This window comes from Propithecus coquereli, unplaced genomic scaffold (genome assembly GCF_000956105.1).
Source record: "Propithecus coquereli isolate 6110/MARCELLA unplaced genomic scaffold, Pcoq_1.0 Scaffold59, whole genome shotgun sequence".
Taxonomy (NCBI): domain Eukaryota; kingdom Metazoa; phylum Chordata; class Mammalia; order Primates; family Indriidae; genus Propithecus; species Propithecus coquereli.
This window is the reverse complement of record NW_012151840.1, coordinates 5,400,533-5,405,793: the sequence shown is the minus strand read 5'-3', so window position 1 is coordinate 5,405,793 and position 5,261 is coordinate 5,400,533. Positions and strand designations below refer to the sequence as shown.

General features: G+C 51.9%; 1 protein-coding gene across 1 annotated transcript in view; it reads right to left on the bottom strand.

The window, feature by feature from the left end:
- Positions 1-4,520, bottom strand: part of S100A10 (S100 calcium binding protein A10) — a 10,116-nt gene extending 5,596 nt beyond the window's left edge. Inside the window, exon 1 of the mRNA XM_012658873.1 lies at positions 4,438-4,520. The gene's annotated coding sequence lies outside the window, so the exon portion shown is untranslated. The remainder of the gene's footprint in view (positions 1-4,437) is intronic.
- Positions 4,521-5,261: the final 741 nt, after the last annotated feature.

Genomic DNA, 5,261 nt, shown 5'->3' with positions numbered 1-5,261 from the left:
ACCTCCCCCAGCTATTTTATTCAGCAAATGGATTTTGAATACAGCAGCCAGCTGACTTTTTATTTGTCCAGTAGACCTTTTGCAGTAAGAATGCAGAGCAGGGGCTAGCCAGAAGGTGAAAACAGCACTGAAAACCAGAGGAAATGCCCTTGGTCTCATCAGTAACCAGTGTCCCAAAGGGCACTGACCAGGGCTACAAGCAAGGGATTCTGTTTTGAAGGAGCTGGTTTTAAAATAAGAGGAAGGGAACGGGGGGGAAATACTGTGATTACAACTCTGTTCTCTTGGCCAGAGGATGAGTCTTGTAGCTCTTGTGCAACTGTAGCGGTTGCCCCACTGAGTGAGCCCTGCATTGCCCTCCCTTCTTGGGTGGGGTTGGGCAGGGCCGACTGCAGCACTGACCGTTGCTTGCTAAAGCATAAGTTCTTCAGGGACTTAAATCTGGCATTTCCACTCCCACCCAGCCGCCCTACAAGCTCCACTCCTGGGCAGAGGTGGGCCTCCTGCTTCCTGGTGGGACACACTTTGGCAGGAGAACCTGGGGCTGTAGCTGAGGGGAAGCAGTGCCCTCTCTGTGCCCCCAACGACCTAGTCCTGCACTGAAACCCTCCATCACATTTAATTGTTTACCTGTCTGTCTCAGATTTAAATTTAAGCTTCTCTTGGTCAAGAGCCATGAATTATTCTGCTTTTATCCATGGAGCACTAAATAACTGTTAAGTAAATCAATGAATCAAACAATCCCTTTGGCAGTAGCTGAGGTGCAAGTTGTGACTACCCAGGGCTAGGCTGAAAACCTCATACCTCAGAACTAGGGAGGAGGAGAGGGCTGGGAAGGGCCAGGAAAGGGGCCCCAAAAGGGTTTGCCTGTGAATGGAACAGTAAAGTACAGAGGACAGCACATTCCATACCCAAAGGAAAAAATATGTGTCCTGCTAAACAGGTCTGGTCAGACTGACATGACTTCTCTCCTCTCACTCTTGCTGTTTTCTCATGTTTTCATTTATCCTACCTTCTACTTCATGTTTCTTTCTTTAGTGCTGCTGTCTCACTGCTGAGCTTCCCAGGATGTAAGAGGCTTACTCACCTTTTATTAAATCATTTTATTCTGATGCCTTTCTATGTATGCTCTCTATATGTCTGCCTGAGCAACAGGTCTTAAGAATGGAGGCTCAGAAGTCTTTCTTTGTGTAGTTTTCTCTACAGAAAACCATTCTGGACTCCACAAATTTAGTTATTGTGGGAGGAATTCAATTTTCCATTTTTGGTTCTCCTATATTGAGCACCTACTTTGCATTTCCTGGACATAGTGGTAGGCACAAGGAATACACACACACGTGGGCACGCACATACATACTTGCCTTTGAGGAGTTCACCAGCTAACAGAATACTATTTAAAAGTCTGTTCTGAATTCTGGTTATTTGTTTCTGTTTCTTTCCTCACTAGATGGTGGGCTCCTTGAGCAGAGTCCCAGTGGCTAGTGCCCAGCCCTCGTAGAGCCTGCTCAATGAATCAGGAAGAATGAAACTGACAGTCCTAATGTAATTTTGGTCATCCTGGGAGTAGCAGGGAAGCAGGAGTCCTCCTTAGAAAAGCATCTGCTCCTGAGCAATCCCAAATGTTTGCTCTGGACCAGTGCCCAGATCCAGGCCACGATTTCAAAGAGGACACTTCTAAGGAGCAAGCGATCTGATGTACTTTACTCTTCTGTATCTTGACCATACCCTAGTTTTCTTACAGCCCACCCAGAAAATAATTGGCAGGGTGTCAGGAAGAACAAGCATCTGTTATTTAAAATAGGTTTGAGCTTTCTTTCGTTTCACTTTGGAAATTTGGGGAAAAATTTTTTTTTTCTGGAAAATTGAACCCAGAAGACATTCTTGAGTTTGATCCTAAAGAGAATTCAGGGAAAAAAAATGAGTTGAAGCAATGGATCTGGATCCAGGCTGTCTCTCCTACTTCTCACCACATAAAACTTGCCCATGAGAAAGAAGCGGTCATCAAAGGAGAATTCCAGCTGCAATTCAATAGGAAGAAAGAACTCATAAACCTCCTCTCACTCAATCAAGTACGTTCATTGTTTCTTGAAGAACTGTCAGGCATCAGCACAAATCAGCCAACGACAGCAATTGTGACAATTGCTATTAAATCCTTTGGTGGGGTGGTGGTAGTTATTTAGCGAAGGGAAAGGAAGTGCTGAAAATTGTTTTTAAAAAAGTAAATTATTTCTTTTTGCTTTTGATGTGAGATTCCTAAATTGTTGAGTCTCTGGAAAAATGAGACACTTAAGAGAGATCTAAAATTTTAGTCCAGCTTTCCTAGCACTTTGAGTGCTAATTTGTACATTATAACTCTAAAAGAATTCCATTGTTTCCCCTCAGCTTTACACTTTGGAAAGACTGGACTGTGTCCAAGGGCATACCAAGTGGGCAGTGCTCTAAAAAAGTCACATTTTTTCAACTGTCAGTGGAAGGCAGGGAGGCACCCCGTCTTAGCTCCACCCAGCCCAAGGCCCAACCTCACTGGAGTGGCTGTTCAAGAGGCTGGCCAGAGGCCAGACACTGGGGGAAAGGGCCCATCTGATGTGGTATCCAGGAAAAGCCAGAGAAGACCATCACCTAGAACCCGGGGTGAGACCGAACAATTGCTTTACAGCCAGTGGACCAAGAAAAAGTGAAGAACTTAAGTAAGAAACTCCAAATGGTGGATCAAGGACCACCCTGAAGAAACTACTCTCTGGCTGTGAAGGAATGTATACACCATTTAGAAGGGATGATTAAATAGGAACTGGAGAGCAATCTGTGGGGGCAGGGCTGATGATAAAAGTTCAAAGGAGTTACATGAATTTATTCCTGCCTCAACCCCTGGCATATCTACTGCAATTTGCTGAAAAATGTCAGAGGCAAAAATCACTGACTAGGTGTTTCCATGAGCCCGGCCTCACCTGAAACGCAGAACACAAAAATCTACTCCTGGAGGCTGAAATTCAAGCTTCCGAGGAAAAAACAATCCGCAACAACTGCAAACCTCTTAACGGAAAAGCTACCTCCCAAGTAAGGCTGAGACAGGCTGCCAGGCGCACACAGGCCGATAAGGAGCGGTGCTGGCCACGGCCCTGTGCATCTAATTACTGCCATCACCTGCAGTTCGGTCTTCAGACTGGCAACCCGACCTGGGGTGACTCACTTCCTCTTGGAAAATGCCCTCTAAGATGGCACAGTTCCCCTTTTCCTTCAGGGAGTGTTCTGTCCAAACCATCCACAGAAAGTATCTGCAACCAGCTACACCCACATGGTCTCACAGCTGAGTCACAGGCCTCGGACCACTGGGAGAATCTTGGAACCCTTCGTGCTGGCCACGCCCTGCAGATGCTTCCAGCTCCCCTGGGCCTGGGTGGGGGCCGAAGGGGCGGTGGGCTTAATGCATCCCAGAGTCTGGCTTAGGGTTCCACTCGGCTGGCCTGTGGCAACTCTGCATCCCCCACCCCCACCACGGCAGAGTTCCTGGTTTCACTTAGGCAGAGCTGACCAGGCTAGAGAGTGCGGAATCCAGAGCTGGAGGAAGCGCCTTCCCTTTGGCCACGCTCAGGTTGTGAGGCAAGTTCCCCACAGCACATCCGTCTCTGTCTCACCGCACAGCGCCAGAATTAGTCTGGATTGGAAAATCCTTCAAGTCTGCTCTTCTCCCATCTCTCTCTGGTTCCACTTATTTAATTAAGATGCAAGAAGGGCATCCTTTCAGTTGAGAAATCACTTCACACAGTCCCTCCTCTACAACCTTCCCCCCAGGACCCCCCGCCCGCCCCCGGGCAAAACTGCTTTATAAAGAAAAAAAAATAGACCTCCCTCCCTCAGCAGGAAGACCCTTCCTGTCTGGCAGACAACAGGAAGCCCAACTTGAGGCATCTGTCCGGGCAAGGGGCTGAGGAACACCCTTTAGGAAGGGCAGTCCCCAGCTGCCGACCCGCCCAGCCCTTCTCCGGCCTCCCCGAGCCCTCTCTGGCCGTCCACATCTGGACAGGGGTCAGCTTGCCGCCGGAACCCACGAGGGAACATGCCCGCAGGACAGGCGCGAGAAGCAGGGGCTCGGATGACTCAGGCGACTAGTCGCAAAGTGGGAACGGTGGGAGTGAAGAACGGCAGCAGAGGTCGCCAAAGGAAAACCCCAGGACCAGGGTTCCGTAGTAAAGGACAAGTGCCCCCTCCTCCAGTCCGCGAGGGTCTGGGGGCGGCCGCTCCCGGCCGGGGAGGGGCGCTGCTCGCCTCGCCTGGGTGTGGCCCGGCGCGCGGTGCAGCGGATTCCCCTCCCGCCGCTTCCCGTCCAGGCCCCGCGGTGCCCAAGACACCCCGCGCAGCCGGGAGGGGGTTCCCCCAGGTGCCAGATTCGGGGCTGGGGACTACCCGGAGGGGCAGCGCGCGGAGCCGGGCGGAGCTCACCTGGGCCGTGAGGAGCGGCGCGGACGCTGGGAGAGCTGGGACGCGGAGCGGCGAGCAGAGCGCGGCAGGCGGCGAGACTTAGTGCGCTGCGGGGGCCCAGGGGGAGGAGCCTGGCTCGGCGCGGTCTCCTCCCCCTCTTCCTGCCCCCCACGCCCCTCCTCCCCGCGCGCTCCGCACACGCCCTGCTCTGCTCCGAGGACGGGCCGCACTCCGGCCTCGCCCGCCCCCGAGAGCGTCGTGGTAAACTCTAGCAGGAATGTTCCTGCTCTCGACTAGTTCAGGACAGCCCCACCTTTGGCCGTGCCCTTCCTCTCGGGTTTGGTTTTAGAAAGTGTGTGAGCGTAGAAATCAAAGAAACCAGCCGTTCTTCTGAGGGTGGGGCTGCTGGCCCGGCACCAGAGATAACCGGCTCTTCGGTAACCTACGGGTCCAGGAATTATTTTCTAGATGACACTGCAGGGAGGGGCACGTGGAGGCCTAGCGACCTCGAAGGCGCTCGGACTTGGTTGTTCTCAGATTAGGGCCTAGGAGGTGCGTCTGTCCCGGGTCTCCGCGGCCTGCGCCTCGGTTAGGCGGGCGTCTCCCGGGGGAGTCTCTGTCCCACCTGCTCCGCGGGGCGCGGGAGGGAGGGTGCTGTCTAGCTTGTCAGTTCTAGGGCCGTTACAAACCCATTGTTGAACAGGGGATTTACCCCTCCTGGTTTGTGTGGTTTCACTTGGTCGATGGTTCAGTTTCAGTGTGGTTAATATTGTTAAAAACTGAGTTTCTAAGGCTTCTTTTTGCTCTGCAGTGGGCCTGCTTGGCCCTAAAAGTCCTTTAGAAGA